The sequence below is a fragment of the Chinchilla lanigera genome, unplaced genomic scaffold, assembly GCF_000276665.1.
Source record: "Chinchilla lanigera isolate Chin_1 unplaced genomic scaffold, ChiLan1.0 scaffold00152, whole genome shotgun sequence".
Taxonomy (NCBI): Eukaryota; Metazoa; Chordata; class Mammalia; order Rodentia; family Chinchillidae; genus Chinchilla; species Chinchilla lanigera.
The window spans coordinates 677,475-689,961 of NW_004955553.1; the positions used below are offsets into that span (position 1 = coordinate 677,475).

Sequence of the window (12,487 nt, forward strand, 5' to 3'; positions counted from 1 at the left end):
GGTAACATATCTTTTACTGTAATGAATTTTTAAAATGTAAACACTCACTGTAGTTTTCCATCACACCTTGTATGTTGTTGCTGTTCTTTTTCACAGTAGCCAAACAGAGTAAACACAATGATCTCCATTTTCCTGATGTGGAAAAGGAGGCACAGAGCTGTCAGCATCTTGTCTAAGGTCGTGCATCATTCCTACCCAAGGTCTCTTGACTTCAAATTCTGTGGGTGCCTAGTCCCTGCTCTGAATGATTTTGGGTTCTCTATGTTGAACTGAGGGTTGTTCTACTTGTGAAATAGGATAATGACTACCTTCTCAGTTTGTGGATAGAATTCCTTAGTACATATAATTTCTTTGATTATTCTGTTGTTTTCTGAATTTTTTCAGAGTCCTTTGGCACTTATGTTATCATCGACACCAGACTCTCATATATGGTGCTACCTGATTTAGCACATTATGTAGTTAACTCCAGTTCCTCAGTAGTGAAAAATGTTCTGTACAGATTTAATGCACTGCCCTGTGTCTTGCGCCCAGGTCAGCAGTTTCTCACAACTGGTTCCACACCCTGAAAAGTGAATCCAGACACCTCAAATTCTAAATAAACAGGCGGAGAGTCCCCAGGGTCCTGTGTTGGAATGGATGTGTGTTGGCGACTGGTCTCAAGGTCGGGGAAAGGGCTGGGCTCCACTATGCTGGGCTCCACTATGCCACAGGCACAAAAGTGCAGCTGCCGACATGCTGGCCGTTATTTAAATATCCTGACCCATTCTTGTTCCTCTAGCAGAAGAAAAGAAGCTGATTTCTATCCATCTTATTCTTAGTTCTCCTTGGGATGACCAAGGTGCAGCAGAGGGGCCAATCTGCCTTCATTCTCCCTGACTGTATTAAGCGGTAATCACGACGGCATTGAATATGTTCACTTAATATTATTTAAGCATATTTTTTAATAGCACGACAATGCTCTAACTCTACCTGCAGACCCTAACAGCTACTGGGCAAAGGGGCAGCAGCTAGGCTTCCAGGAAGAAGCTGCACCAGTGTGCAGTCTGTCCATCATCCTGGCTTGATTCCTTGAGGGTGATATCCTGGTGGGTGGGTCGTGGGCTGTTCCACAGGAAGATAAGGATGGAGATGAGCAGGAGAGGAGGCGACATCCGGGAAGTTCAGGGACACACGGAAGAAGCGACCCCTGCTGGCCAGGAGCAGAATGACATTGGCTTCCAGTGCCTGGCAGGAGGATGACTGAACTTGAGGGGTCAATGGGATCAGTGGACTAATGGAAGAGCCACTCATGACTTTTTCCCTGTCATGCCCCGAGTTGCCATAGCATTTTATCCCAGCCCTTGGAGGGTGGAGAAAAGTGTGCAGGGGAGAATGAGTGTGACACTGAAACATGGCCTGTCTCATCCTGAAGGGGCTGGAAGGGATAGGGTAGGGAAGGCCACCACTGGGGGCCTCAGGGATACCTGGACGTATATTCCAGAATCCTGGGGAGAGGCTTGTGGACCTGTGCCTTATGGCTTGGTGCTTGGGTTCAACAGTGACCCTTCCTGGTGGGTAACTTCTGGGTTACACTACTGTTTTGGGGACAGTGGGTCATCCTGGAGACTGGTACAGGACAGAGGCTTTAGACATCCTATCCCCAGCCCCTCTGCTGCTGGCCCCATAAGGCCACCACTCCAGATTGCTCTGCAAGCTGCTCCCCAGCTCCCTCCTCTGCACACACCAGCCCTGCTCCCCAGCACCACTCCTTTCCCAGTTCATCCGGTTTACCTTGTCTGCTTGGTGGCATCTGTCTCATCCTACACGGTCGGTTGCCCTGTCCCCAAGCAGAGTTGACCACGTCCTCATCCCCACTCCAGTACTGCTGCAGTACAACAGATATCCTGTGTTAATGTCATAGGTGTGATAATGTTGTCACACTAGGGAAAGGACCAGAGCTGTGACTGGTGAGGCACCTCCTTCATGCATGCACTGAGCAATAGACATGCGTAGATGGTCTCCTTTTATTCTTGTGACAGTACTGTGTGTAGGTATGATTATTGTCCTACTGAGGGGTACAGAACTGGGGATCAGAGGGGATGGAGAGATCACACAGTTGCAGTTCCCACTTCACCCCCTGGAAAATACCTGAGTTGTGGGATTTGCTAATTTCCCTGGTATAAATATCCCAGTGGTGGTGATTTCAAGCTATTGATGCTTTCACAACTGCTTATGATATCCCTGGAAATTTAGCAGTGGACTCTGAGCTGACACAAGCTAGGGTCCCTGCCACAGTTGTCCATCTCCAGGAACGAGACTCTGGCTGCTCAAGAGTAGGAACTGGATGCAGAACCCATTACCCGCCCCATCCCTTCATGGTGACTGAGCTTAGTAGATACAAAGTTCATGTTTGTTGAACTGAGTTGGATTTCTGAGCAGAGAGGGCAGAGGGTGCCTCGACAAAGCCCCTTTGCAGGAAACTTCTCCTCCACTGAGGTGGACACGGTCCATGAGTCTCAGACCCATGTTCTGGCTGTCTAAGAAGAAAGGAAGGAACAGAGCTGGGACAGGGATATTCCTGGATGCAGAGCATAGAGTGGACCTGAGGTTGGGGGCTGCAGAAGTTCCAAGCTGGGGGATGGGGTCACATCTGGGCATCTAATAGGGTGAAGTTTAGGAGAGTTGTCCAGTGGGGCAGAGGGTTGGCTGGGGCCCTTCTGCTTGGAGAAGGTTTTGGGAGTATTTGAGCATTTTCTTTTCTATAGAATGATTCCTCAGTGACCCTTTCTTTCAAATGAAGGTAAGGGGTTTTATCTGGAGATTGCAGATCCTTTAGCATTAGCGCACATGCTTCAGGAGGTCCAGGGTGTCATGGAGATTGTGAAATGCAGTGTGAATTATGTGTATATATCCTTTCTTGGGAAGGGGGTTCCATAGCCTTCATCAAATTCTCAAAGTGTTCTGTGACCCTCTTAAAAAAGGATTTATTGAAAGGATTTGTCTAAAAGGGGGATTATCCAATAAGTGGTTTGGGACAACGGGCTAACTCCTTTGGAAGAAAAAAAAACAACTTGATTCCTACATAACTCCTTATATCAAAATGCAGTCCAGATGGATCAAGGATTAAAATGTTTGAAAAATGAAGCAATAAAAATAATGGGTGAAATTGGAATAAATATATTTATGACGTTGGAGTTGGAAACCAGTTTTCAAAGTAGGGGAAAAAATCCAGAATTTAAATGTGTAGGAAAAGATTGATTCATCTGGCTGAAGAAAATTAAAACTTTTTGTGGGGAAAAAATGAATAGGGGGCAATTGTGATCAAAAGACATGAGGTTAATGGTAAAAATATTAATAGCACGAATTGCAGATGGGAAGTCTGTTCATTAATTTATAAAGCACTCGGACAACTCATAAGAAAGGAGTAATATACCCAAGTACACCAATGTACATGTGACATGGCTGGGAAGTGTACATTAAAGAGCACAAGTCCATTAAAAAAAAGATGTCTAGCAATTCACTAAATAAAGAAATGCAAGTGGATACCAAAACTGAGATTATAATTTTTTTACCTCGTGGATTGAAATTCATATTGATAGTGTTTCGTTCTATTCCAGTTTTATATTTTATTTAGTATTCTAGAGCTTGATATTTAGAATGCATCCAATGCTCAGGAATTATAAACAGTATCACCAAGAATAATTTTGCAGCTAAATCTATGATTATTTACTTAAGGTAAATTCCTAGAAGATCCCCAACATTTAGCATTCTACAGCCAAGCTTTTCCAAGTGACCAGCCTGGGCTGTGGTGAGAGCTTTTCAGCCCTCTGAGAGATGGGATCCTGGATTTGTAGGTTGGAAAAATTGTAAATAATGTCAAAGGAGCATCTATTATGAACAAAACTATGTGCTGGGCACTTTTGCATTTATTGAGCATCTCAAATGCAAATCAACAAGAAATGAAGTATCTTTTTTCCACTGTCCACACCAGAGGACCAGAAAGGTTTAGTAGGTTCTCTGAGATTGCACAGTGAATTAACAGCTGAGACTGGGACCTCAGACCTCTCTTGTTGGGGTTGGAAAGAAGCAAGTCATTGTCAGAGAGGTGGAAGACTCCCGAAGTCAATGTTGTCCACTCTTTTCCCAAAGATTGGCCTCACCCCGATGGGTACCCTGATGTACGTCCCTCAAGAGAAAGTTCTGAGTAGCCTCAGGGTGGTTGTATGAGTTTGTACAAAGAACAGATGAATGGAGATTAATTAGCCATAAGCACAGGGAAGTTACTGTCCCCTGACATTTTAGGTACATTTAAATGCACCACTCAGGCCAATTCAGAATATTTTCTCCTCTAATTACTCCTTCCAACCCTTCTAATTGCCTTTCTCCTAATAGCCTTTGCCAGCTAAGCCAGCCTACCCATCTTCTCTGCCTTCTACTTGACCTCCTGCTTCTACTTGATCTCCCCCTTCTACTTGACCTCCCCACCCAGGACCACCCAACTAAGTCTCTGGGTTCAGGTCAAAAGTCTTAAACTGCAAAGAGTACTTTCAATGTATTCTAAAGTTCCAATAAAGTTAGGAGTTTGAGGGCTCAGAGATCATTTCCTAAGAGGAATTACTACTCCAGCTCATAACCCTGTCTCCAGATCTGCTGTAGATGGCCAAAGGAGATAAACGACGATTCTGAAAACAGCCAGTGTAAGCAGAGAGATGGACTGTCTTATCCACATCTATGACAAACAATAAGTTACTTTCCTTACTCTGCTATTACTCTAAATTGGTCTCCAGACAAAATTATTCCAAAAAGATCTGAGTCTTTTTGATAGCAGAGAATATAAGAGACAGTGTAAGAAGGATCAAAAGATCCTTTTAAAAAAAATATCCATATTCTTTGACCCAGCACAATTTCCCTCCTACAAATTTATCTCAAGGAAATGATCCAATTTGTACAAAGATCCACGTACAATATGTTCTTCAGCATCTCTTATAATATTGAAGAAATGGAAACAAACCAATTGTTCAAGAGAAGGGACTGACCAAGAAAATCAATATGGCTTTAACAATTAAAAATTGTGCTCTAGGAAAGATAATGATCAGAATGTGACAGTCAGTGGTGTGGCGGGGTAAGTACAACAGGCTAGGATGCAGTATATGCAACATGGCATGTTTAGTAAAGAAAAAATACTGAGAGGAGAGAGCAAGAAGGCTGGAAATCTATATACCAAAAAATGTTAAAGAGTTTTCCTCACATGATGGAATTACAAGCAGTTTTTCTTTTTTCTTGTGCTTTTAGATTTTTCACTTTGACTGCATTGAGCTCCCTTTGTAATTAGGAAAACCATTGTTTCAACGCAGTAGTTGTGTCACAGATCCTTTGGTGCCCATTCTAGTTGCAACAGGCTGTAAGTGGGTGCCTGGAGCTGTCTGCCCCTGGGGACAGCAGTTGCTAAGTTGGGTCCAGGATGCAGGTGCTGCTTGGCTTATAGGAAATGTGAGCTTGGCTCATGGATTCATCTCCTGTGATCGTTTTTACCTTCCTGATCCTACAGGGGACAATCAGTATCCCAAATACCCGACCTGTTAGACATAGGGTCTGATTGAAGATCGAGCTCCTCAGATTAGTGCTGGGTTGAAAAATGACCCACGAGTCCCTGGAGATGGAGCAGAGCTAGAGCACAGCGTGGTATTTATAACCCAGCCTCCCTGTGTGGGACCTGGACACCACACGATTTTGACAGATGATCCTCATGAGAAACTTTCAGTTTCCATTTGATTACGAGCCCATAAACACAGATTGCAATGGAGCGGCGTTAGGGCTCTGCTTGAATTGGGCCTGCCAGGGCTCTGGCAGCTTGCTGGATGGCTTGTGCATTCCTGCCCCTCTGGTTCTGAGCAGCTGCCCTAGCTATGCTAGCGGTCTGCTCTGGCTGATCTAGGTATCCACGTGTGCCCTCCATGTGCACGTCTCCCTCTCCTTTTAGCCTGCGTGGAATGTGTTTTTCCTCCGGGTTATTCATTCTCACCTGACTTTGGGTGACGGATGTACCCAGCTGGAAGTTTCCACCAATTTTGGTTGGGGTTCACCAACCTGCTTTGTCTTTCTCACTCATTCATTCATTCACCATTAGACATTGAACAGCTGTTGTATGTCAGAACATGGATCCAGAGGTATGAGGTAGAACTAGGTAGCCACATGCATTGATTTAGAGCTAAGGAACCAAGGAGATGTGGGGGAAGGAAGGGCCTGCCTGGGGTGTGAGGAGGGGACCCCAGCGACTCACTTCCACTCCAGGAAAGTGTCCAGAGCCCGGTGCCCCGGGCTGGACACCATGAAGATTACACAAGACAGTGAAGTGGCTCTAACCCTTCCCTCATGTTCCTTCTCATAACTGAGATTTTCTTCTCGTATTATAGGCTTATTTCTCCCTCTACCTTTGGGGAAAATATTGGAGATTGCTATAGGACCTTGAGGATAAGACAAAGCCATAGCAGACTAATATCTACGGGGTCTTAAGTCCTCACCTGGAATTAATTTGACACCTACTTATTGAGCCTGTACCAAGCACCCTTTGGGGACAAGCACCCTTTGAGGATAAGACAAAGCCATAGCAGACTAATATCTACGGGGTCTTAAGTCCTCACATGGAATTAATTTGACACCTACTTATTGAGCCTGTACCAAGCACCCTTTGGGGACAGGGCAAGAGAGGCCAGCAGAGACAGAGGCCGCCGACACAGGGGACTTCCCTTCTCCTGGGAGGGAAGACAGAGGACATAGCTGAAGACAAATGCACATGTTATGGGTGGAGCGCAGAGAAGAGCATAAGAAAGACTGCGCGGGGGTGGGAGAGACTGGAGGCTGGTGCACAACGCATACAACTGCGGTGAGGACCATGGTGACAACAAAGGAGTGTCTTGTGCCTGATGGGAAGAGAAGAGTGAAGGAGGGTCAGAGTTTGTAGCTCGGGAGTTAGGGCAGTGAAGTGTTGTTGACTGAGCTGGAGAGACCTGGAGGGACATGGGGGAAGGGTTACAACTACCCTTCCCCCTGACACCTCTCCTTTGTCCTAGGGACTCCTCACATGATCCCACTTCTGGTCCCTCATCTAGTGCTAGGATGCGGTGTGCTGTCTTTTTGCTACCCCGCTTATCTGCCTGTCTTCTTCCTTTGCTCCCCCGATATACCGTTTGCACCATGCTCTGTGTTCCAGATGCAGCAGCCAGCAAGAAGATGCCTGCTGTCATGGGGCTCACCATCTAGGGCAAACCACAGCGTGCTGTGCTCTGGCTCAGGGCCAAAGGCTGGACTGTCCAGTCCTTAGCACAGAGGTCTGTGATTCGGCACTATCCCAGGTCCAAACCCTGGACTATGCCTGGATCTAGCTCCTCTCTGCAGATAACTCGTCTACCCTATAGCTGCCAGCCCAGCCCTGCTTTGCACCCACCTCTTCGTGTAGCAGCTGCTCTTGAGTAACTCCTCTTTCCTCCCTGCTCCTGGGAGGCACCGGCTCCGCATCCTGAGCAAACACATCTGGACTTCTTCAGACCACATGACAGGAACATCTGCTGCAGAAAGAAAAGGACACGGAGGCCCTTTTGTAATCACATCTAATTGTCTCCAGCCCCGGGGCACTTGCATTCTGGGTATGGATTTAGGGACTTCCAAGACGTTTCTAGAAGCGAATGATTGCCCCAGGTCCAGCAAGGCTTCTTCAGGCCAGGTGGCAATAAGATGAAGGACACCGGAAGGGCTCAAAGGCAGCTGGGACTGAGCAACAAGCTCTGCACCCGTTTGCTGTCTCCCAGCTGTTCATAGAGCAGGAGAGGGCACACGGCAGGGTCAGAGGAAGGGAGGGCACTATCATCACTACCCGCCATATTCTGTGGCCTCAGGGCTCCCATGCTCCCGTTGCCTTCTACCTGCCAGGTCTCCTTCTCTTTGCCTGAGGGCTTTCTCTGAAGTTGTAAAGGTTAGCTTTGCAGGAGTGAGGAATGAGCACTCTCCTCTGGAGCAGCCTCACTGGCATTGAAGGGGTAAAAGTACCCCAACTGAGAGGACTCAGAGGCATCTGTTTAGGTCCTAGCTACCCTCTGGGAGCTGGCTGGATGGCCTGACCTTCTGGGCCACCTGCTTGGCCATGGATCACCTCCTACCTCCCCCGTGTGGTCCTGCATCCCTAAAGGTGCACTAGATCCTCCTCTCTGGACCTGCTTTGTGGTGATCCTGAACTGACACCAGCACTAGCAAACACCAGCCCCTGTGGGTTTACAGTTTGTCCGAGAGCAGTTTAAACAGCAAGAATCTCAGGTGTTTTGAGGTCTCAAAATGGGAAAGATGCTGTAGAACGCCGTAAGCACATGGAACACTCAGCGGATGTGCTCTTGATGGGCTGTGACTGTAACTGAGTCCTGGAAAGACGTGTTACCTTCTTTGTGCAAGGTGTATCCCACAGGCACTGGAGACGTGCTCCTCTGTCCCTGCTACCTCTCTCAAAGGAGACCCTCTTTCCTTATTGGAGCCATGCTTTTTCACTCCATTCCAGAGTCAGAGATGGAGGCAGAATTTAGATAGCTAATTTTGACATTATTTAAGTCTGTATTAAGACAAAGTCTAAGGGGAAAGTGGAGGGTACTACAGTAGGTTTAACCTCAGCCAGCCATGCAGGCACAGTTTATTCCATCGCTGGGACTTCTGCTGTCTAGAATCCCTTAGCCTCATAATTCTGCCAGTGTGAGTGTTTCCTGGGCCATGTGACATCAGCCATGGTGCAGTCCCAGCATGGTGGGAATCAGCCTTTCGTTACACAGCATGATAGTCAAGCCCAGTGCCTTTCTTTCCACCCCCTAAAAGTTCCCCCTGATCTCATGTGCCTGGATGAACAAGCTTGGCAAATAGTAACTCAATTGATACTGTAGTTTGTAGATTTAACAGACCATGGATGGAAAGTATTTTCAAGAAATTGTGTCTGTACAAAATAAATACAGAGTTTTTTCTTGTCATTATCCCCTAAACAATACAGTATAACAGTGTTTACATAGCATTTAGATTGTATGAGGTGTTATAAGTGTCTAGAGACGATTTAAAATGTACAGGAGGATGGCATAGGTTATCTGCAAACACTGCGATTTTCTCTACAGCACTTGAGCATCTGCAGATTTTGGATTCTGCAAGGGCCCTGGGAACCCATGCCTTGGATGCCCATCATGAGCTCAGCTCTGCACCTTTGTGGAGCATAACAGGGCTGGCCAGCAGGGAGGACTGTCCCTGTTGGATTGAGAGCAAGGGCAGCTTGATGTGAAAGAACCAGGGAAAGAGCACACACAGAGAATAAACCCTTCAGCCTGAGCTGCAGATACCTTAGGCTTTGTGACCTTGGGAAGTCTGGGAGGGAGTCTGTTCTCATTTGGACAGATGGCCCTGCTTGCACACACTTCCTTGCATACCTGACAGCACCACATCCTGCCCGGATTGGGTGGTTGCGAGTGAAGAGGTTGATCAGGCCTCAAAGACACACCTGTCACTGAAAAGCAGCCTTGGACTGTCAGCAAAGGAGTCATATGTGTCACCATCTCTTGACCCCTGCACAGAATTGTCTCAAATAAGCAGGCTGGGTGTGAGGCTCTGAGAGCCGAGGGTGGAGCCAGCTTCCCCATGTCCTGCCTTAGAGGCAAGGGCTGAGGTCTGGAAGGAAGAAGACAGAAGAGTGATGGGCAGGATGTCAAAGTATCCAAGTATCAGCCAGAGGTGTCACAGCCCTGCTCAGCACCAGGCTGGGGCAGACAGTTTCTCCTGGAGCTGATGCTAATCTGAAAAGGCATCTTGCCTAACCAGGCTATCTCTTGGTCCCAGACTTATCCAATTTTCTTCTCAAGGACAGGCAGCCGGCACGGTTCCCTGTTTGTAGTCAGGCTATGCTGCAGTTGGAGAAAGAACGCTGTGGGCATTGCAGAATGTCCCCAGTGTCATTCATGAAGATACAGCAAATAGGACACTGCACAGAAAGAAACTCCATGACACTTGGTACCCACTGGGGCAAGAGGGGCAAATAGCAGGCAAGGATCTCACAAGTCCAGGTCCCATACTGCAAGCAGATGCAGTATGTGCTCTTCTGACGTTCAAATGGGATACGGCCTCAGAATCCTGCTTAACACTACCACCCAGCAGCAGCTACTAACAGTCAGATCCAGGGCTGACATCCAAGATGAAACCTTTTTCCACATCTTCCCTGGGGACTTACATTTTACAATTGATTCATCCACACAGATAAATGTGTAGCAGCTATGTGGATAGCTTGATAAGAAATGTTGAGTGATTTATAATAGCAGAGATGATCATTCACCTTGCCCCAAAGTTAAGGGTTTTCACTACATGGTGAGACTTCAAATCAGAGTGTCATGTGGTTCGTGTCCCTGAATTTGACATGAGGACCATTGTCACTTGAGTTGGGCGGATACAGCAATCTGCTACCCATTCCCTGAGGGGCCCTGTACAGAACACAGAATCTGGACAGAGGGCAAAGCTGATAGGACTGGCTCCTCTGCTCCATCTCCCAGGGTGCGCTCCCTCTATCCCTCTCCTTAGCTCCTTTAGGTAGGTGACCATGTATGACATCACCCAGAGTAAGAAGTGGTACTATTAATAGCCATACCAGAACAATAGAAATAATAGGAGGCGTCCCAGGCAGACAGGGATGCAGATTCCCATGACTACAAGTCTCTATTTTTTTATGGGAAAATGTGTTTATGTGTACTCTGTGTGTGTGCGTGTGTGTAGTTGGGGGGTGTATTGTGGGGCAGGAAGAGAAATCTGATCCTTAGGGGTCAGTCCCTTCCCCAGACCTGTGTCTCTCTGGCTTCTCTGGCTAAACCTTGCTTAAGGGGGAGAATGGCAGTCGATGGGGCTCCTGGCTGAGCTGACGAGGCTCCTGGGGACCAGAGCAATTAATGAAGCCTCAGCTGGCTCTCGGCACAAGCCTGATGTTGTTGAGAGGGCCTTTTAATCACCAGTGACACGGGCAGCCTCCTGCCTCCTCTGCACACCAAGATCCTGCCCAAGCGGCAGAGAAGGAAGGCAGAGAGTTAGTGGAGCCGGTCAGTTCAGCACACTCAGCCCGACGGGCTGGGCAGGCCCAGGCTGTGCTCCCTCCAGCTGCCGGTCTCTGATATGCCCATCTCGGGATCTTCTGCGGCTACAGGGGTATTGACAATATTGAGACAGACAATTCTGAGGTCTTAGGGCCTACACAAAGGGGAAGGGGCTTTCTGGAGCCTCAGGTTTCCTGGGAGGAGGAAGGAACCCTGGTCCTGGCACATTTCATGGTGGACAAAAGAGATCAGAGGCAGCTGAGGCACAGAGGGCTGGGCACAGTTGACACTGGCTGGGCTTGGAGTCATGCTCTGAGAGTCCTTTTGAAGGGACCAGGCAGAACGTTTCATAAGCAGACAACTGGGAATGGGCTTGGAGCCTGGAAACAGAACCTGGAAACAACTTGCAGGAAAAGCCTCAGATTATGGCCAGGATCTTCAGGCCACCTGAGCAGAACCCATAGGAGCTGCCAGTGACCTTGAAGGTGACTCCCACCTCAGCAGTTCAGCACTGTGATGGGACTAGAAACCAGTGTCAATCAATGACCTTGCCCTTGCACCCAGCCCCACCCTGGAGGAAGTGGCTGCAGAATTCTGCCCAAACAGACAGAACTGCAAAAATTACTTCTATTTGGAATGCATTAGGATTCCAATTTGCAAATTCCCTTCCTAAACCCACTTGGCTGGCAGATGTGTTCCTCAACCAACACTGGTAGCCGAGAGAGGGCAGGGCCCCTGTGTGCTAGTCCAGAAAGGACTCAGAAAGGGGTTTGGTATTTCCAATGCAAATCTGCTTTAGGGAAAGTGGGAGTGGAGGCTTGTGTGCAGAGAGAGAGCGTGAGAGAGAAAGGTGAAAGCTGTGGGTATGTTAGGAGATAGGAGCTGTGGAGGCCCAGCCCAGTGACAGTGATGAGGGTGACAGTGCCTGACAGTTGTAGCCCAGGGCTCTCAGCTATCTTCTTGTCTTGTCCTGTGCTCAGCCTTAAGGGATGGGTACTACAGCCACATCCTACAGACGAGAATGCTGAGGACCAAAGAGGCCCATTAACAAGGTCCCACTATTGGTGACAAACAGGGACTGGAGGGCTGTTATGTGCCTCGTGGGGCATTACGCTGGACTGTCATTGAACCTGCCACACTTAGGCAGAGCTGGAGTCAGCAATACAAGCTTCCAGACAATGGATTTTTAGTCCTGATGAGACCAAGAAAGCAGCTGCCATGTGTCCTTCACCACCAGGGCCGCTATATATTTCCCAGGCCTCGTGGATGCAGGATGGGCCTTGGAACCTCTGGTAGCTCTGCCCAGGTATTTGTGCTCCTGAAACACGGCCAGAGAAGGCAGAAGGCTATTGACTTGCCATCCAGGGGTTTTGGTAGAAGTCCCAGTATTTGATCAATATGGCAACTCTGTCTTCATTAAAATC

The 12,487-nt window shown here is 47.8% G+C and overlaps 1 long non-coding RNA gene across 1 annotated transcript; it reads right to left on the bottom strand.

Annotated features, from left to right (window-relative positions):
- Positions 1–969: 969 nt before the first annotated feature.
- Positions 970–7,524, bottom strand: LOC106147394. The gene is made up of 3 exons (XR_001232279.1): positions 7,424–7,524; positions 1,771–1,864; positions 970–1,186 (listed from the first exon to the last, which is right to left on the bottom strand). It is a non-coding gene; the product is annotated as an uncharacterized LOC106147394 (long non-coding RNA).
- Between the last annotated feature and the right edge of the window lie 4,963 nt (positions 7,525–12,487).